Source organism: Hylobates moloch, unplaced genomic scaffold (assembly GCF_009828535.3).
Source record: "Hylobates moloch isolate HMO894 unplaced genomic scaffold, HMol_V3 SCAFFOLD_18, whole genome shotgun sequence".
In the NCBI taxonomy this organism is placed as follows: domain Eukaryota; kingdom Metazoa; phylum Chordata; class Mammalia; order Primates; family Hylobatidae; genus Hylobates; species Hylobates moloch.
In genome coordinates this window covers 51503433-51525935 of record NW_026652293.1, presented here as the reverse complement: position 1 = coordinate 51525935, position 22503 = coordinate 51503433, and the positions used below count along the sequence as shown (strand labels likewise).

The window sequence follows — 22503 nt, the reverse complement described above, 5'->3', positions numbered from 1 at the left end:
GATGGGAGGCTGTGCTGTGATTGTCACTCTGTCTATGTGCATTACTTTTAGCATTAGAAGAAAGATATGGTTGACACTGCACTACTCAATCAAGCAGCTTCATATTAGAGCCCAAAGTCGCTTTTAATATCCAGGGTATTTTTGATTGATTTTTCTTCCTGTTTCTAGGTCCAAGAGTCACGCCTATTTACTTATATTAGAATTTTTAAACAGCCTCTAAAATACTGAGAGGCTTGGTTAATGTACTTTGCCCCAAGTCAGAGCTTTCTTCTTACTTTAGATCAGCAAAACAGTGATTTCATATATTTCTATGATTGTATAATGATTTCTCTCAACTATGTTTATAATCCTTCTAAGATGACAAATGTTTGAACCAACCTAGAAAGCTACATCAATTTTGCCTATATATTTAGAAATATAGAACTATAATCTTATCTCTTGATTAAAGGAATGTTCTCTGATTTTTTCACAACATAAATTTACGAAATCTAATCAAAAGGGATGGGAGGAAGGGACTCCTACTTAATTTCCTTAGAACAAATGTGACTTCTTTTTTGTCTTTGGGCCACAGGCAAAACTAATCCAAAATAGATAGCATATATCTATAACAATTTCATTTAAAATGTCACCAATGCCTTAATTTTTAATCCACTGGATTTACTATTAGTTAATTATTTTCATTAAAATATTTTTAAAAGAAAAAATTTCACTTTATGTATCTTTATGTATCATTTCTTTCATGGGCCTATAATGAGCGAACTGGAAAGTACTTTAGTGAGATGTAGAAAATGCAGACAAAGCTGAAGAAACTGGTGGTATTTCCAAGTTCTCTACGACACTACAGTGCAAAAGTCTTAAAGTGAAAAAACATAACATCAGAGAAAAATGCTTGACTAAATTTCCAGAGGGAAATTTTCCACAGATTCTGCTAAAATCAAGCCCCTTCTATCCCCCAAAACTGGGCAAATATATCATTTAGAGCAGTGCTGTCTAATAGAAATACAATGTGGGCCGCAAATGAAATTTATTTTTCTAGTAGCCACATTAAAAATACTAACAAGAAACAGAGAACATTAATTGTATGCTAATAAAATATTTTAACCCAAGATATCTATAATATCAGGGTAACATGCCACTAATATAAAAATATTAATATGTTACTTTTTAACTAAGACTTCAAAATCCAATGTGTATTTTACACTTACAACACATCTCAGTTCAGAACTCAATGTTTCAAGTGCTCAATAGCTTTATGACTATCACACCCGACCACACAGAACGTGTGTAGAGAATGTGGAGCTTTCTTTCTCAGGGAGCAGCTGTCTGCTATTTAGTAAACAGAGCAATTCTGGAATTCTACGGAGTTACATACTCAACAAATGGGACAAAGAGAAATAAAAGTACTTCTTTCTGAATAAATGTGCCCTGAAGAAATGCATATAGATTATGAGCACCCCCAAAATCAGTAAGGATAATGTAAGACTTAAGAAATAAACAGGCCCAAAAGGGAAAATGCAGATGGTAAAGGACCATGTACACCACTGAGACTGAGTATAGCTACACACAAGGCCAGAAAGATAGTGCCAATTCCCAGGGCAAAGCTGTATGGTTAAAAAAAGACCATTTTCCTTAACTTTCATCAGAGTGCAAAATTCATCCAACACGCACCAGTGTGGTTATATTGGTTTCCAAATGGAAATGCTTTCACTATTTTCAAATCTGTTAGTAAACAGCTGTTAACTCAAGCACCACCCTCAAATTCCCCCACAGTGCAGCAATTAAAGAGTTAATATGTATCCCTGCAGGGAACCCCAGTATTACTGTCCATTCTGATTGTTTAGTACTTGTGTATTATATTTAGCAAATATTTTAAATATGACTTGTGCCTATAATACATACACAATTAGCTGGGCATATTGACCATAGTTAATTATCTAGCAAACTTGTGGCTAATTTAGCCATATTACTGTTTTTAATCTCATCAATTTGCTTCTTCCCCAAATATCAAGAAACATACTGAGAACCAAAATATCTAGATTTAGTAGCTCTAAACATTCATGCAGAAGACATATAGAAACTAGTCACATTTGAGTCTGCCAAGCCATTTGATATCCAAAAAATATTACAGGGATTATTTCTATTTGGGTACTGCACTGTGGGGAAGGCTTTACTCCCACAATTCTATATCTCTACTTTTTAATCTTTAATTTTTTTTAAACAGTGGAACATATACCCAAAATAACTCTTGTGGTTCATACATAATTTTCAAAATTATTGTTGAATCACTCATCTTAGTATTGTTAAATACAGAGAGAGAATCCTGAGGCTTAAATTATAGGATAGTAAAATAACTTCTTGAGTAGTAAAAATTATACCATTAAAAACAAAATAAATACAGCTGAAGCACTTCTGTCCTTTGTGAAAATACTTGAGAGGTCATAGCTCTTTGTCACAAAATATGGGAGGAGCTGAGAAGGCTGGAAATTAACCCAAATTTTGATTTGCTCCATCCAAAGATGTTTGCTTGGAAACATCTCATAATACAGACAAGAGAAGCTATAGGCCACTAGGGAGAAATCATTCAGCATGAAAATAAATGCTAGAGTTGATTTGTCACTTGGAGGAGAAGAATACAGTAGACATAGTACTTCTTTTCCTTCCAAATAGTTGATGTTTTGTAGCATGTCATAGAGTAAATGACAGAGTTAACATTTTCCTTCAGCATGCCCCGGAATGTATCTGAGAGCAAACAACTCACAGCTTTGGTCTGTTTCTACTGACATCATGATAGATAAATTCTTATTTTGTGAGCTCCTTTTAGAAATCATATAGGCTGTTTTCTTATCTTCAAAATGATTAAAAGTTATTTTGTTGAGCATAACTTCAGATGGAAGAAAAATCTTGAAACTTTATATCCAAGTAGAGCATCCACAACCTTGGAAACACATTTGGTTTTGCTGTTTGGTGAAAAACGTTTCACATGCCATTTTGACCATGTCATAACTGCCCGACAGATTCTTCCTGCTCACTGCACAAAGACCACAGCATTACAGTAGAGAGAGTTTAATTCACGCAAGGCCAGCCATGTGAAATGGGAGACAGAGTTAGCACTCAACCTCCTTGAAGTTTCCTAGGTTAGGCGTTTTTCAAAGGTAGTTTAGGCGTGGCTAGGCAATGGGTGCTTGCTGCTGATTAGGTGGGGAGTACAATCATAGGGGTGTAGCAAATGATCCTCCAGCGAGCTGAATCACTTTGGGTGAGGAAACAGGAGAGGCTGGAACCATTGGTCAGTGGGTCCAGGTGGAGCCATGGGTTGTCAGACATGCAAAAAACTTGAAAAGATATCTCAAAATGCCAGTCATAGCTTCTAAAATAGTGATGTTATCTACAGGAGTAACTGGAGAAGTTGCATACTTTGTGACCTCTGGAATAATGGTTGGCAATCATTTATGCCTACACCTTAACAGAATTCAGGCTCCTCTCCTGCTCCTAGCCTGGTAGTCTCTCACTAGCTTCACAAAGGCAGTTGAGTTTTGGAGAAGGTCTATTATCATTTATCAGGACAATGTGGTAAGAAGAGTTCATCCATGGATTGATTTACTTAGAAAATTTTATTGTTATTCAATGCACTATGGTTATTCAATGCACTAGGGTCACATTATACATGGTGCTACAAATTCACAAATCCTTTTGAACAAATTCTTAATCCAGAAAATAAGATTAGAGATAGATAAATATGCCAACTAATTCTGGAGAAAGTCCTTTGTAGGCTAAAGCGCAAAATGAAAATTTGTTAATTTCTATATAAGCAGAAATGTCTGAACATCCTATTGAAATTAACTTCAGCTTCAAGGTCCCTAAAATGATACATGGATTCATTAACTTTCAGCTGTTACAGACTACATCAACAATGCAGACCCCAAAACACATAAATGCAATGACTTAAGTACAAAGGGAATGAAATGACATGAGTTCAAGCAAGAGATTTCTTGGAAAACTCATATAGTCACATGCTCCTTAACAACAGGGATACATTCTGAAAAATTTGTCACTAGGCAATTTACTCATTATGTGAACATCATAGAGTACACTTTCACAAAGCTAGATGGTATAGCCTGCTACACACCTGGGCTATACAGTACAGCCTATTTCTCCTAAGCTATGTACCTGTATGGCATGTTCCTGTACCGAATACTGTAAGCAACTGTAACACTATGATAAGTATTTATGTATCTAAACACATAAAAGGTACAGTAAAAATACAGCATGAAAGATAAAAAGTGGTACACTTGTATAAGGCACTTACTATGAATGGAGCTTACAGGACTGGAAGTTGCTCTGAGTGAGTGGTGAGTGAATGTGAAGGCCTAGGACATTACCATAGACTTTATATATAAACACTGTACACTTAGACTACACTAAATTTATAAAAATATTTATATTTCTTTAATATTATAATAAACTAGCCTTACCTTACTGTAACTTTTTTACTTTATACACTTTTGAATTTTTTTAACTTTTCACTCTTCTAATAACAGCTTAAAACATGAACACACTACACAGCTGTACAAAAACATTTTTCCTTTATATCCTTATACTATAAGCTTTTTTCTGTTATTTTTTAACTTTTTAAAATTTTTGTTAAAAATTAAGACACAAATACACACATTAGCTTAGGCCTACACGGGGTCAGGATCATCGATGTCACCGTCTTCCACCTCCATACCTTGTCCCACTAGAAGGTCTCCTGGGGCAATAACACCCATGGAGCTGTCATCTCCTAAGATAATAATGCCTTCTGGATACCTCCTGAAAGACCTGCCTGATGCTGTTTTCAGTTAACTTTTTTCTAAATAGAAGCAATACACTCTAAAATACAATAAAAATTCTATTATAGCAAATAAGTAGCCCAATAACATAGTCATTTACTATCATTATCAAGTATTATGTATTGTACATAATCATATGTGCTATACTTTCATATGGCTGGTAAAGCAATAGGTTTGTTTACACCAGCATCACCACAAATGTGTGAGTAATGCAATGTGGTACGACATCTGTAGGTGATGTTTAAGTTTCCTTATAATCTTATGGGACTGCCCTTCTATTTGCAGTCTATTGTTGACTGAAAAGTCATTATGTGGTGGGTGACAATATTTATTTGCTTTAGCCTCTGCTCTCTGATAAAGCAAGTTATTGGAGTTCTAACTCCATCTGACACTACATACCTAGGTAAATTATTATTTTTAGCCCTTGTTGCCATTACAGCAAAAACACTGAAATCAAATTAATGTTAGAGATAAATGTATTGTTGTACAAAATGGCTACTACATTTCAACTTTTTATTCAAGTAAACAATAGCAAAGTTCTCATTAAATTTTACTTTTATACAATTTCATGTCTTTACTTGCAAAATTTGAATTCTCTAAAAGGTCAGATGTCAAAATGTATCTATTAATTTGACATTTTTAAGATTATTTCTGAAGAAAATAGCAGTTTCCTGAATTAAACTGAAAACTCACTTTGCCACTCTGTATATTAAATCAAACTCCACATATAAAATAAGTACCAGAAGTAAAGTAGGCAAAAAGATTTCCAACAAAGGGAAATGAAACCAAATGGTTAAGTGAAGGAAGGTAGTGACTTGACTTATGCTAGTGATCTGGTGTATCCATATAGGTGGGCAAGCCTTGAACACAAAAGTCCAAGCCCATAGGCATGCACTCGTAATATCTGATTTATCTGACTGGCATCACTCTTATTAACGCTATCCCTCCTTAGAGAATATAATGACAGTGTAGAGAATCATTTTTACATGTAAGTTTCAATACGAGAGAGACGGTTCTTCGGTTACTTCTTCTCCGGTCGATGACAGCTTTCCGGAATGTGGGTGTGTGTTTATACTTGTGCATGAAAAGACTAGCAAGCTCTGTGGGACAAAGGCAGAAAACATGTATAGCCGACATACTTTTCGCTAATGAGTTCTGAAGGTAACCAGCTTTTTGATTCTGACTTTTAAAAACCAAAACTAACCATACTGTCATCTCTTATGAGGTCATGATATATAATAGTGATGAAAATGATTATCTACTGAAATTTAAAATATATATTGAAAAAACAGGCAGTTGAAACTATCTTTGCTTTGAAATAATAGACTTCTCTGAAGCAGTGTGTTACAAGTACTCAACAGCAGAAAGAAGCTTTTTTGAAAGTAAACTTTTTTTTTTTTTTTTCTTTGAGACAGGGTCTTACTCTGTTACACAGGCTGGAATGCAGTGGTACAATCCCAGCTCACTGCAGCCTCAATCTCCCCAGGATCAGGTGATCCTCCCATGTCAGCTTCTCAAGTAGCTGGGACTACAGATGTGCACTGCCACGGCCAGCTGATTTTTCTATTTTTTGTAGAAACAGAATTTTGCAATGTTGCCCAGGCTGGTCTCAAACTCCTGGGCTCAAGTGGTCCACCCACTTCGACCTACAAAAGTGCTGGGATTACAGACATGAGCAACTGTGCCCAGCCAAAAGTAAACTTTATTTTTATATGAGAATGTCATAAAAAGTCAATCCTTAAAGCTACTATTGATTATTTTAATGCTACTAAGCCAAACTTTATATTAATATGCTAACTACATTCTGTGATGATTTTTATCATAGAACACCAAATGCTTAACATTTGATACCTGAAAATCTCCCAATCTGACAAATTCATATAACTTCAGATCCATTTTTATTGTCAGCATTTATGTCTACTATAGATCAGTAAGACGAGAATTAGAAAGTTAAAGCGTATGAAATATTATCAGTCATGTTTTGGGATAAAAAGAAAATATGTTAGTTGTGAATATATCTAATATATTCTACCATTGTTTTCTGGTATATTTTTAGAATTTTTAATGTACTTTGAATTTTAGGTAACACTAGCCATGAACATGGAAACTTACTTTATAAACTAAGCATACATTTTATATGTGGTATTTTGTACTTCTTTAATTATGCTATTAGAACTGGAAAGTAGATAAGGATTTTCAGATTAAATTGCTTCTACCCTTTGGACATTATTTATGTACATTAAATGTCAAAACTAAAATGACAGATGATTTCTAAATGCAATTAGCAAAACAATATCCACTGCCTCAAAAATCAGAAAGATAAAGTAAATGAAGCTTCAGATTCAAACAGGTATAATTTCAAATTCTATTTATTTCTTTTAAAGTACTATTTTCAAGAAAATGTTAACCTTTTTAAATGGTTTATAGGATTCAGTCATAGGAATTTCTACTGAATATGTTGACAAATAAAATAGAAACAATTTTTGAAGGTAAAACACATATGACATAAAAGTGAAGGAAACAAGTATATGGTAAATGCTAATTGTTCTTCATTACTGTCATAATAAATGTCATCCTGATTACAGCTTTAGGTGGGTGAGCTACAAAGAAATTTGGACAGACATGCTTGCAGTCTTCTAACAGCAAATCATTAGATTCATACACAAACAAATGCAGAAGGAATATATAATAAAAATAATTAAAACACTGAATAAATGTACATCATTTATATTTTATTTGCCATAAGAAAATGTGTTTTTGGAGTAGGCCTTTTTATATAGGGATTTGATCATTTAAATACTAATTAAACTTGCTAGTCACATATAGCCTGAGCAAGATGCAGTTAGGAGAGGCATTCCTAAGAGAAAATGAGTATGCTTCCCTAGTATTTGGCATAATTTGACCAACTGTGTGGATGCAAGGAATTTAGAAGAGACCAGGTGTCAGGGAGGAGAGGAAGAGTTCTATATTGAGCATATTAAGAGTGAACGTCTCTGGGATAAGCAAAGAAAACAGCTGAAACAGTAATACGGCAACATTCCTTCCTCTAGTGCTGCTTACAGGCAAGTTAACATGATTAAATCAAGAAGGTAGGGAAAGTAAGACATTTATAACACAATGGACAAATGACAATGCATTGCTAGTTAGACAGCATAATAACTACCATCTAATTTTCTCTTTAGAATCCATTTATTCTTCAAAGCCCTAGATCATCATCAAGGGACCACATTTTCTAACTGAGGAATTACAGGAGAGGAAAAGCCAATTTTACTAAATACTCCAATTGTTATGAGCAAACCCTTTGCAAATAGCTCCTGGAATAGATTTAATAAGAAAGTAAGGTTAACATTTGTATCCTTAAAACCAATCGTGTAAACTATTTTCACTATTTTTATGCCTTTATAATATTTAATTAATATTCTTAAAGTCACTTGCTGCCCAAGCTATCAAATTATCACTTCCTAGCATTTGGTAATTCACATTTGTTAACCTTTTAACTTGTAAACAGATTTAAATTTTTCTCTAGTAGCTTAACCTTACAACAGTCACCTAAAAGGTAACTTGTAAATTAATTCAGAGTTAATAACACCATTATCAATCTGGCACTTATATGACAGATGTTACAAACGGTAGCATTCTCTAATCAGCCTGGAAGTATGGCTTCCAGGCTCTTCTAAGAATAAATATGAACATATAGCTAAATAATTCCATGAAGAACTTGTTTAGGAGAAAATATATTGCATTTAGGCAGAATTTGGAAAATATTCAATTAAGTATATTACAATAAAATGAATCTATGAGAATAATTTTTTGCACTAGAACACTTCCTTCAAGTGAATTCTTAAGCAGGAAGCCCAGGATTTGACACAGATGAATGGAGCCCTGTTAGAGTCGAGGAGATGTTCAGTACAGGGCTCAGGATGCTGAGTGCTTGTTGGTGCACATTATGCAAAGTGGTACGAAGTGATCAAGTAATGCAAAATTTAAAAAAGAATTTGACTGACATTTTTATGGTCTATATACTACTGGATTCCTTTGCCTTTTTGTAGAAGGTTAAAAAAATATTAAACAGCAACTTGGGGATTTACCAAAAATAATTTTCAAAGAGTTTCTTGTTACATTCTCATATAAAATCGAATGGAAGATACAAAATGATATGAGATGAATCTATAAATTCACATCTGACTTGCAAATAAGGTTTCACATATTTGCCTTAGAAGTAATAAAAGTTGGATGTTTTATAGATTTAAATATCAATATTTAATTTTTGAATAAATTTTATTTTGTATATTCGAGGTTTACAACATTATTTTATGGGATACATATAGATAGTAAAAATGTTTACTATAGTGAGTAGATTAATATATCTCTCATCTGACAGTCACTTTTTTATTTTTGTGACAAGTGCAGCTAAAATCTACTTATTTAAGAACACTCCCCAATATAATTTTATTAACTTTAGCCCTAATGTTGTACATTGGGTCACTGGACTTTCATCCTATATATCTGCTGTTTTGTATCTTTTGACCTATATATAAATACGTATGACCTATATTTCTCTCGCCACCCCAATCCCCTCCCCATGCTCACGTTAATCATTTTCTTTCATGCTGTATGCGTATTTGAGCTCGTTTTAAAATATAGCTTTTTTTCACATAAGTGAGTAAATGCAGTATTTTTTTTGAGATGGAGTCTCACTCTGTCACCCAGGCTGGAGTGCAATGGTGCAATCTCGGCTCACTGCAAACTCCACCTGCTGGGTTCAAGTGATTCTCCTGTCTCAGCCTCCTGAGTAGCTGGGATTACAGGTGTGGGCCACCATGCCCGTCTAATTTTTGTATTTTTAGTAGAGACGGGGTTTCACCATTTTGGCCAGGCTGGTCTTGAACTCCTGACCTCAGATGATCCAACCTCCTTGGCCTCCCGAAGCACTGGGATTACAGGCGTGAACCACCATGCCCGACCGAATGCAGTATTTTTTTTCTGTATCTGGCTTAGCATGCCCTTCAGGTTCATCTATGTTGTGGTAAATGGGAGGATCTTTTTCTTTTTTAAAGCTTTTTAAAATAATAATATATATCTCACATTTTCTTTATCCATTCATCCTTCAATGAACATTTAGGTTGTTTCCATATCTTGGCTATTGTGAATAATGCTGCAATGAATGTGGAAATGCAGATACCTTTACAATGTGGTAATTTCTTTTCCTCTGAGTATATACACAGAAGAGAAATTGCTGGGTTATATGGTAGTTCTATTTTCAATTTACTTAGGAATCTCTGTATTGGTTTCTGTAAAGGCTGTTCCAATTGACATTCCATCAACAGTGTACTAGGGTTCCCTTTTCTCTACACCCTGACCAACATTTGTTATCTCTTATCTTTTTGATAACAGCCATCCTTACAGATGTGAGGTGATATCTCAGTGATTTTAATTTGCATTTTACTGATGATTAGTAATACTGAGCATCTTTTAATGTACCTGTTGACATTTTTATATCTTCTTTAGAGAAATGTCTGTTCATGTTCTTTGCCCACTTTTTAATTGGCTTATTTTTCTTGCTGTTGAGTTGTAAATGTTCTTTATAAAATCTGAATATTAACCCTTATCAGATAAGTGGTTTGCAATTATTTTTTCTCAGTTTGTAGTTTGCCTTTTCATGTTGTTATTTGTTTCCTTTGCTGTGCAGAAGCTTTTTAGTTTAGATTTAGTTTGAAGCTTTTTAGTCGCATTTTATTTATTTTTGTTTTTGTAGCCTGTTTTTGGTGTGATATTCAAAAAATCATTTCCAATGCCAATATCAAAGAAGTTCCACCTATATTCTCTTTTAGGATTTTTATAAATTCAGATATTACATTTAGGTCTTTTATCCATTTTAAGTTGGTTTTTATGTATGGTATAAAATAGCATCCAATTTCATTCTTTTGCATTTGGAAATCCGGTTTCCTTGCACCATTTGTTGAAGAGACTATCAGTTCCCCACTGTGTCCTCTTGGTGCCCTTGTTAAAAATTAGTTGACCATATATGTTTCAACTTATTTCTGGGTTCTCTATTCTGTTCCATTGGTCTATGTTTCTGTTTTTATGCTAGTACCATACTGTTTTGATTATTGTAGTTTTGTAATATAACTTTAAATCAGAAAGTATGATGTCTCCAACATTGTTTTTCTTCATACTGCCTTGATTATTCAGGTTTCTTTTGTGGTTCCATACAAATTTTAGGATTTTTGTTTTCTCTTTATGTGAAGAATGGCATTATAATTTTTTGAGTTCCTGGGTACATGTGCTGAATGTGCACATTTGTTACATAGGTAAACGTATGCCCTGTGGTTTGCTGCACCTATCAATCCATCAACTAGGCATTAAGCCCAGCATGCATTAGCTTTTTTCCCTAATGCTCTACCCTCTTCCTGCTCTCTCCCAACAGGCCCCAGAGTGTGTTGTTCCCCTCCTTGTGTCCATGTGTTCTCATTGTTCAGCTATCACTTATGAGTGAGAACATGCGGTGTTTGGTTTTCTGTTCCTGCATTAGTTTGCTGAAGATAATGGCTTCCAGCTTCATCTATGTCCCTGCAAAGGACATGATCTAGTTCCTTTTTATGGCTGCATGGTATTCCATGGTGTATATGTACCACATTTTCTTTATCCAGTCTATCATTCATTGATGGGCATTTGGGTCGATTCCATGTTTTTGCTATTGTGAGTAGTGCTGCAATGAACAGACACATGCATGTATCTTTGTAATAGAATGATTTATATTCCTTTGGGTATATGCCCAGCAATGGGATTGCTGGGTCAAATCTTGGATGTGTTTCCAATTCTAAATCTTGGATGAATTGCCATGCTGTCTTCCACAGTGGTTGAGCTAATTTACATTCCCTCCAACAGTGTAAAAGTATTCTTATTTCTCTGCAGGTATTATAATTTTAATAGAAATTGTCTTAAATGTGTATATTGCTTTGGGTAGTATGGACATTTTAACAATATTAATTCTTCATTTGCATAAACATAGGATAGCTTTCCGATTATTTGTTTCTTCTTCAATTTTTTCCATTAATGTTTTAGTTTTAGTAAAAATATTTAATTTTTATATTAAAGCATAAACTCTACAGTATAGAAAATGAATTCATGTTAATAAAGGGCAAATTAATCTTTTAATAATCAGTTTTTCCAAATGTTTTTATTCTAATACACCATGAAAACAGAGCTAATAATGTATAAATTTTAAATGAATTACAGAGAGCATTAGAGATTTAGAATATCACTATAACATAAGTAATCAAAATATACCAGTAGAGTAGAAAAAGACATAAAAAAGATCACTAAATATAATAAAAGCTAAAGCGTATGATGTTTACCATGTTGAGTATAGTTTATATAGTTCTCCATCATCAGAAAAACACTGTAAGGAAAGTAAAATATTTTCCCCTTTCCACAAATTAGAAAATTGAGGTACAGAGAATTTAAATAACTTGCTTAAAATTATGCACCTATCTGGAATTTGAACCATAAAATCTCACTTCAGAATGCAGTTTCATAATTATTATGTTTTAATGCCTTGAGTTTCATATGTAGTGATTTTAATGACTGTTTTGAAATTGACTATTGGGTTGAAAAGATAAATCTTTCTCTAATTGGTAAAATATCATATTTAGAAGTTGGTTAAAAATAATGTTATAAGTACATAAAAATACCAACTCTCACTATGACTATTTAAAATCATTCTGGATATATTAGTTAATGGAATTAACCAAAACACTAAAGTAGAATATAAATGTCAGAAATAAAGAAACAAAATTATCATGAGTTTCAGATAATTATATACTTGGAAACCCCTAGAAAATCAACAGGTAAATAATTAGAACTATTAAAAATGTTCAAGAATCTTTATAGTAACTGTTACAGACTAAACTGTGTACTCCCCAAATTCATATAATAAAGCTCTAACCTCCAATGTGACTATATTTGGGTCTATAAAGAGATGATAATAATGGTTAAGTGAGGTCATAAAGCTGGAACTTTAAGTTGATTGGGCTGCTGTCTTAATAAGAAGAGGAAGCAACACCAGAGATGTTTCTGTCTCCATTTGCAGATAGAAAACAGGCCATGTAAGGACACAGGTGAGAAGACTTCATCTGCAAGTCGGGGAAGAGAGACCTCACCAGAAACTGATCCTGAGCTTGGAGTTAGAGCCTGCACAATTGTGGTAAAATAGATGTCTTCTTTAAGCCACCCATCTGTAGTATATTGTTAGGGCAGCCTGCGCAGACTCATACAGTAACAAAAATATATATAAATAATGTAAGTTACTATGTAACAAAAGCCAGCTAGAAAATAAATAAGAAAAGAGCTTTCCCACAATAACAATAAAATATACTTAGGAATAAATCTAACAACAAATGTGTAGAATATACATGAAGAAGACTACAATTTTTATTGAGAAACGTAGTGTGTTCTTGGAAAACAAAGCTCAATTCATTAAAATCAAGGAAATGTTAGTTCAATCATTAATTTCATACCTATGTGATTGGTAAAACTTTTAGGTTAATAATAAATGTTACGAAGAATGTAGACTATATCCCTGCTGTAGACTAAATGTGTACTTTGGAAAATGGATATGAAACAAATTTAAAGATGTAAATATCCTACAATCCAATAATACTTTTCTTTCATATGTACACCAGGAGATATGCAACATAACATATATGTATACGTTATATAATTACATATAACCAACATAATATTCATATTAGCGTGATTTATCAGAACAAAAGGCTGATTACCAAACCAGATTAATCTTTAGTAAAATTGATAAATTGTGGCAAATTCATGTGTGGAATATTTTACACTAGTGAAAAAAGAATGAAATGCAGCTACACACAATGAGTGTTCTGTATAAAAAGTTTTTATAAAAACAAAACAAAAAATGACATGGCATGATTTACACATTCATATAAATACATTTACATGTATATTACTTGTTTCGTATATTTTAGGAACTTTTAATGTATTTCTATTTATATGAATACAAAAAAGAACAGTTATAGTTTTCTGAAGTCTTTTGGCATTCTTATTGATTCCACCTTTCCTGTTCTTAATTAGAGACAGCCACTATCCTGAATTTTTTTAAATGATTTCTTTGCTTTTCTCTATACTTTTATTGCATATGTTTTTATTCCTAAATAATAGTTTGTTTTGTATATTTTAGGAATTTTTAATGTATTTGTATTTATATGCATATTTGTATTTGTATAAATTCAATACATATACAAATGTATTTGTATTTATATGAATACATATATTCATATGTATATAAATGTATTTATATTTGAATTTTATGTATATGTATGTGTATTTTATACATATGCATATGAAAGAAAATTATACATATGCATATGAAAGAAAAGTATGATTGTATTTTAGGATATTTACATCTTTAAATTTGTTGCATATCCATTTTCCAAAGCATAAATTTAGTCTACAGCAGGGATATAGTCTACATTCTTTCTAACATATATTATTAACCTAAAAGTTTTACCAATCGCATAGGTATGAAATTAATGACTGAACGTTTCAATTTTAATGAATTAAGCTTTGTTTTCCAAGAACACATTATAAAATACATATACATATAAATTTATACATATTTGTATAAAATACATGAATATATGAATACAAATACATTAAAAGTTCCTAAAATATACAAAACAAACTATTATTTAGGAATAAAAACATATGTAATAAAAGTAGAGAGAAAAGTAAAGAAATCATTTAAAAAACTCAGGATAGTGGCTATCTCTAATTAAGAACAGAAAAGAGTGAATCAATAAAAATGCCAAAAGACTTCAGAAGAATAGAACTGTTCTTTTTCTAAACTGATGGAGAATTTATTGTATAATTATTTTTTAAGTAATATTCTGGTATTCTATACCTACTTGACTCTTAATGAAGACAATTTTAAATATATATAGTATGCAAAACTGTGAACATAATATATAAAAGAACAGGGTTAATCAACATAAAATAATAGAAATTCAACAAAGAAATCTCAAAGTAAATAAAATAGTAACTAAGTGAAATGAATAATAAAATAATGGAATTGCTAATCATGGGGAAATGACAGAATAAATGATATCAAGAAAACTCAGTAGCTATTTGGAAAATAGCAGCAGTAAGTCCTTACTTATCAATAATTACCTTGACTGTAAATGGATTAAATTCTTCAGTTAAAAGACCATAGAGTGGCTGAATGGATTTTACAAAAGAGACCCAACTATATGCTGCCTACAAGAGACTTACTTTACCTGTAAGGAAACAAACTGAAAGTGAAGGCATGGAAAAATTTATTCCATGAAAACGGAAACCCAAAGAAAGCAGGAGTATTGATACTTGTATCAGATAAAATAGTAAAATAGTAAAAAGAGACGAAGAAGTTCATTATGTAATGATAAAGGGGGTAATTCAGCAAAATATGACAATCAAAAATATATATGCACCCAACAAAAGAGCACTTAAGTAAATATATAAAGCAAATATTAAAAGATCTAAAGGGAGAGATACACTGCAATACAATAATAACAGGAGACTTCAACACCCCATTTTCAGCAATGAACACATAATCTAGGCAGAAAATCAACTAAGAAATATTAGATTTAAACTGTATTATAGACCAAATGCATACATGACCTTGAGAAGAAATGAGGAGATTCCTTGGAAGAAAGAATTGACAAGGAAGTACAAATCCAGTGAGGGTAGTGGTCAGCATTTGCCCCATGGTATATATCTGCCCACAGAGTCTTGAGTCTGGGTATAACCTGCCACATGCTAAACAAAATAGATGCTTAGAACTAGAGCAGAGTGAAAAATTAAACTAGAGAGCCCTATATAAAACTGGAACTCCTAAAAATTAACATTCTCAGTTGGTGAACTAGAGAATGAAAAAGACTTTAGTGGGGAGAATTTGAGCATATCTACCTATTCCATTCTTAGTTCTGGACTGAGTAAAGAGCAGGAAAGAAGTCTTTCCTGAGAGAATATGATATGGCTAATTCCAGCAAATATTAGAGAAGAGCACTATTTGAAGATATAGTGGCTAAGATTTTTCCAGTTTGGTGAAAGACACCACAGATTAAGCAACCCAAGGAATCCTGGGCAGGATAATAAAAATGAAATCTATACCTAAAGGAAGAGTTCATATAGTAATTAGAAAAACAGTAAGAAAAAGACAAACTCGTGAACAGAAATATGAGCAAAAGATATAAAACATGTCTTTTACAAAAGAGCAAGTGGTCAATAAATGTCTAAAAACATTTTTAGCATAAGTTGTTATCAAAACAATATAAGCTTTTAAAGAGAGAATTTTACCTGTTATAAAATTAATGATAATAAAAATATTCAGTGTTGATGAGAATGTAGAGAAATAAAAATTCACACAAATAGTTGAAAATGCAAATTAGTTTAATCTTTCTGCAAGACTTTTGGGAAGATGGATCAAAAGTCTTAAAAACGTGCATACTCATTAACCCAGGGTTTCTCACAGGTGGCATAATTGACATTTTAGGTAGATAATTCTTTGCTGCAGGGGGCTACCCTGTGCATTGTAGAAAGTTTAGCAATCCCTAATCTCTCTCTACCCTTTAGATTGCTGTAGCCTCCTTCAATAAGTTGTGACAATCAAAAATATATTGCCCAAATCACAAAATCACCCCTTGTAGAGAGCCACTCATTTAACCTGTTATTCCCATTTCTAGGAACTCATTTCTAAGGACATACATTTTGGGGCAAAGTTTGCATTGCATGAGTGCTCTTCTTAGCATTACTTCTGAATCTGAAATTTTGTAAAATTAATTTAAAAGACAAATTAATATAAAATCAGAGGATACCAGTTAAATAATGATATCCACATAACAGCATAATTAATGCTAAACATCTTCTATCTTAAAAAAAAAAGATACTTTACCCATATCTCCCTACAGCTATTGTTCTCTCTTCTCCCATTCATAGCCAAACTTATTCAAATTTTTATCTACACTTGGTATCTCCTTTAAAATTTACCTAATCAGGCTGGGCGCGGTGGCTCACGCTTGTAATCCCAGCACTTTGGGAGGCCAAGGTGGGCGGATCATGAGGTCAGGAGATCGAGACCATGGTGAAACCCCGTCTCTACTAAAAAAAAAAAAAAAAAAATACAAAAAAATTAGCCAGGCGTGGTGGCGGGCGCTTGTAGTCCCAGCTACTTGGAGAGGCTGAGGCAGGAGAATGGCGTGAACCCAGCAGGCGGAGCTTGCAATGAGCCGAGATCATGCCACTGCACTCCAGCCTGGGTGACAGAGCAAGACTCCGTCTCAAAAAAAATAAAAAAATAAAAAAATAAAATTTACCTAATCAAACCAACTCTAGCCTCCCATATTGTCATTGAATCAACTCCTGATAAGTAACCAGTGGCCTTCATTTTGCTAAATCTATGGGGCTTTTTTACTGTTCCTTTTATTTGACTTCACAGCATCATTTGACATGGCTCATCACTCCTTTATTCTTATTGCATTATCTTTCCTTGACTTTTTTGATAAGCATCTTCTCTTGGCCTTCCTCACATTTATCTGCCTCCTTTACAGGCTCATCCCACTTCAAATGGCCATTAGATACTGGCATTCCTCAAAACTTCTCCTAGCGCTCCTCTTTTCTTATTCTGTGTTCCCACTCTAGGAAATTTCATCTAGGCTATTGTTTGGACATAATCTCTTTTTCTCCACAAAATTTCATGTTGAAATTTCATCCCCAGTGTGGAGGTGTTGAGAGATGGGGCCTAGTGGGAGGTGTTTGGATCATGGGGACAGATCCCTCATGAATGGCTTGGTGCCATTTCATTCTAGCAGTAGTGAGTGAATTCTTGCTTTCATGAGATGGGATTGGTTCTGGGGGACTGAATTAATTGGGACACCCCTCAGGTTTGTTCCCTCTTTGCACATGCCTGCTTTGCCCTTAACCTTCTCTGCCATGCTTTAATGCGGCACAAAATCCCTCACAAGAAGCTGCGCAGATGCCAGCAGCATGCTTCTTGTGCAGCCTACAGAACTATGAGCTAAATAAGCCTCTTTAAAAACTACCCGGCTTCAGGTATTCCTGTATAGCAACAAAAAATAGACTAAGACAATCTACTTTCATGGTTTCAATTATTATTTATGAACCAAATGTATTCAATTTTGCGATTCTAGTAAAGACTGTTGTTCCAAGCAATGCACCTCTATATTCAGTTATATTCTATTCTACATTTTATTTGACATATCTAATTGGATGAGTTAAAGTCATTTCAAACTCAAACATGTTCAAGATTGAACTCAAGGATTCTTCTCTGTAACTGACTCCCAATTCTAGCCCTTTTCTTCTTTTCTCAGACTCAATGAGTAATACCATTCTAAATCTAGTAGCCTTTTGCAGAAAATTAAAAGTAATCAGAAAACATCATACTCAAGCCATTTTCAAGTTTTAACATTATCTGTATTCTTAATACTTCTAAAGTTAACTCATATCTCTCCAAATCCACTGCCATTCTTGTAGAACTAACTGTATTAAATATAATTTGGACTACTGCTCACAAACTTATCTCTTCTCCATTCATTCTGGCCTCTCTAAAATTCAGTATTCACATTGTATCCAGAGAACACTTCTTAAAAACATAAACCTCACTTTTTCAATCCTTGCTTAAAACCATTTAACTCTCCTAGCCTAAAGACTAATTGTTTGGGATAGTCTAGCGGGTACCTACATGTTCGATATCCGGCCAGATCTCCAGTCTTATCGTCTAACATCTTTGTCTTTATTCTCTCAACTTCAGCCCTAATAACCTTTTGAAACTGGAAAGTTCATGTTCCTTTTTCTCTGGGGTATTTAAAACAGTGATTAATTTACATTCTAAGTTGTCTAGCATACTTCCTGCCCCATAGAAGGTGTTCGGTATTTGTTGAATGACTAAAGACAACTGTTGCTAAATATGACCTTCAAGGAGTTTTAGCTGACCTTAAGAAAACGGAAGCTGCCTAAATCCAAATCTCTCCGTACATCATAATATTATCAAGGAACACAAGTAAAACTATACATGACACATACCTTCAGCCTTACTAGGAAATAAAGAATACAAATCTCAAGTTACTTATAATTAAAGAAACAAGCATCAAATTCTAAGAGTTAATACACTAGCTTTCCTCATTGTTGCAAACCTTTGGGTGTAAAAAGCAAGGGGAGAGAAAGCTTACTAAAGGTTATAGAAGGAGGTGAGGGGCACAGAGAACACTGATAACCTCCAGAAAGATAAATTTCAAAACTAAGTGTTAAAAGGCTAAACACAGGCCTGTGACTTGATAGTTCATGGCATCAACTATAGAGAAGAGCACTGGATCTGAAGCGATTGCTTCTAGGGAAGAGGGAGATAGAGAGAGAAAGATGCACCCTTGAGTCAGAAATGAAAGGAAAGAAGGAAGTAAAAGTGGAAAAATAAGGATCCTGCAGAAATAAAACCACAAGACATCAGCTCCCTCTTCTTCCCTACAACATTATTTTATTAAAGAAACCAAATTTACCATACTAACAGAAAAGTATGTTCTTGACCTAGGAACTCTGTCCATAAAATAAAGAAAATAAGCAAAATAGAACCTCATTAAAAAGTCACTGTGAGAAAAAAAAATCAAAGTGAGAATTCAAACCTTTCAGCAAATGAAAATTCCGGAAAACAATATGAAAACATTTCAAATTGAATTAAATATTCTCAAACAAGAATTAAGAAATATTTTATATAAAAACTCACAAACTAAGAACAGAACTGTACCCAAAACCAGAAAGATATGCAGGAAACTTATTTAAACCCAGGAAAAAAATTGAGGAAAAAGACAAAACCATATCGGATATGAAAAGTAAATTATATATGGCCCAAAGGAAATAGATTTGAATACAAATTTAAAAGAAAGCCAAAAAAAAAAAAAGGAAAATGAAATAAGTAATATGGGTGAGAGACAAAAGGGTTAAAGTGGAAGATAGGCAAAGAAAGATTCAACATTAAATATAATTAGAGTCTTTATGATGATAAACAAAAGAGTAAAAAAGAATATTTAAAACTATAATTTAATAAATATTTCCAGAAATATGAGAAAGCTTTAAATCTACATATTGAAAGGAACCACTATGTACCTGAAAAATTTTAAACTAAAATGATAAGCTGTAAGCCATCAAACTAACACATATATGATGGTGTTCCCATAAGATTATACTTTACTGCATGGTTTTTAACTGTATTTTTACTGTAACTTTTCTATATTTAGATACATTTATATACACAAATACTTATCATTGTATTACAAGTGTCTACAATATTCAGTACAGTAACATGCTGTACAGGTTTTTAGCTTAGGAGCAGTAGGCTATACCATATAGTGTAGGTCTGTAGTAGGCTATACCATTTAGGTTTGTACACTTTATGATGTTCACACAACTAAATTATCTAATGACGCATTTCTCTGAACATATCCCCATTAACGTGATGATCAACTGTATTAATGTTTAAAGACAAAGAAAATCATTCAGAGCATTCTGGCAAATTGTGATGTCCAAGGATGGTAACTGAATAGAACAGGCTGTGAAAGAATATATCAAGTGCAAACTTACTTTCTGTATGTGTCTGGGTGGTAGATTATACATACAAAAGTGAGACTGAAATAGTACTGTAAGAATAATAAAATACTGGCAATGAATAATAGGTGGTTTTATTTTCTCTATTTGCTTCTCTCTTTTCTAAATTTTCTAAAATTAAAGTGAATTCTTGCAATCTAATCATATAAAATATAATTTTCAGAAAAGCATGATAAATTCAATTTAATTGTTTGAGATTCCCTTTTCTGAATGAGAATAATGAATGGGGACTGTACCAGAAATGCTAAAACTAAGAGGACAATCAGCATGCAGAGATACATGGGAAGCTGAAGTTCAGTAATACAAAATGCTTCATAAAGTTACAGGGAAATTATTGCTCATGCCTGTAGACTATGCATGTGTGATCCTAGTCATTAACCTATAGACAAATAGCAAGATGTGGCCAACAGCAGATCAGAAAATTGTACCTAGAAGAAAAATATTAGACTTACATAATATAGCCCATTTAAAGGTAGCTTTTGAAACCATGTAAGGTAAATTATGCTGCAATTTCAGGGCAACACGTTGAGGGTAAAATTGATTTGGTATGTTTCCACTCAGTCAAGGATCTTACTTTGGATAGACACACACACCATCATCACCATCCATATTAGTTCATTCTCACGCTGCTATAAAGAACTGCCTGGGACTGGGTAAATTTTAAAGGAAAGAAGTTTAATTGACTCAGTTCCACAGGGCTGGGGAGGCCTCAGGAAACTTACAATCATGGCAGAAGGGGAAGCAAACATGTCCTTCTTCACTTGATGGCAGCAAAGAGAAGGAGAGCCGAATGAAGGGAAAAGCCTCTTATAAAACTGTCAGATCTTATGAGAACTTGCTTGCTATTATGAGAATAGCATGGGGGGAACTTACCCCTTGATTCAATTACCTCCAGTAGATCCCTCCCACCACAGTTCAGGATTATGGGAACTACAATTCAAGATGATATTTGGGTGGGGACATAGCCAAACCATATCACCATCTGGAAGATTTGTTCACAAGAAAACTGGGAGAAATGAGAGGATACACTTATTAAATATCCTCCAGTTTGACATCTTTTAACGGTCTTAAAACAGGCTTCAGATTTCACTAAAATATAACTTCTATAATATTTACTAAAAAGTACTCATTTTTTCTTCTAAATTTTTTAAGCCCCATTCCCTGTAAGACTAATTCATGAGCTGAACCCAAAGGAAGTAAAAGCAGATAAGAATAGCCAAGTTATGAGAAAACTAGATACTTAGAATAGATTTATTTGATCAACAGTATGTATAAAAACTAGATCAATTTTAGCATCATGCTGAGAGAATAACGCTTTATAAACTAGAGAGGGTTTATACCAGGAATACAAGGACGGTTCAACATTAGAGCATATATTGATGTAGTACATTGCTTTAAAAGGTTAAAGAAGAAAAACATATTGATCTTTTTAGATACTAAGAAATTTTTTAATAGAATTCAATAATTACTTCACTCAAAAAGATAGTAACTTCTTAATATTTCAATATCATATTTTAACTAGTTACATGTATATATGACACCATCAAGTAGTTAAAATTGTGTGTATGCATATTATGTATCCAATAGCAAACTTTATATTCAGAAGTGAATGATGACCATTTTTATCTATATTTCATTATGCTATGTGTTAGTTAATATGACCAGAAAGTTTTTAAATGAAGTAAAAAGATTATAAAGTAAAAGAAGGTTGAATATATAAATATGTGCAGATGATGTAATTGTCTACCTAGTAAACCTATCTGTTAGAATTAGTAGAAAAATTCCTAAAGCAACCATTAAAACATAGCACATTAAGGTAAGTCTTTAAAAATTAACAAATAAGTTAAAAGAAAATCCTAATCAGAATAAAAATATAAAATAATTAGAAATATGCTTAGCCAATAACTGGAAACTGGAAAAGTTACAAAACTCTTCTTAAGGTCAATTTAAAAATTTTTAATAAATTGAGAGACAAAGCATGTTCTTGAACGCTAAG

The 22503-nt window shown here is 33.1% G+C and overlaps 1 protein-coding gene and 1 long non-coding RNA gene across 14 annotated transcripts in view; one reads left to right on the top strand and one right to left on the bottom strand.

The window, feature by feature from the left end:
- The window catches only part of SPATA17 (spermatogenesis associated 17), a 233013-nt gene that overhangs the window by 28319 nt on the left and 182191 nt on the right, over positions 1 to 22503 (bottom strand). The window lies entirely within an intron of this gene.
- LOC116457356 (uncharacterized) overlaps positions 12863 to 22503 on the top strand; it is a 56165-nt gene continuing 46524 nt past the window's right edge. For 3 of the 7 annotated variants that reach the window (XR_009210884.1, XR_009210886.1, XR_009210883.1), the window contains exon 1: positions 12863 to 13035. This is a non-coding gene — a long non-coding RNA (uncharacterized LOC116457356). The remainder of the gene's footprint in view (positions 13036 to 22503) is intronic. The other 4 variants (XR_009210885.1, XR_009210881.1, XR_009210887.1 and 1 more) reach the window with 4 other exon arrangements.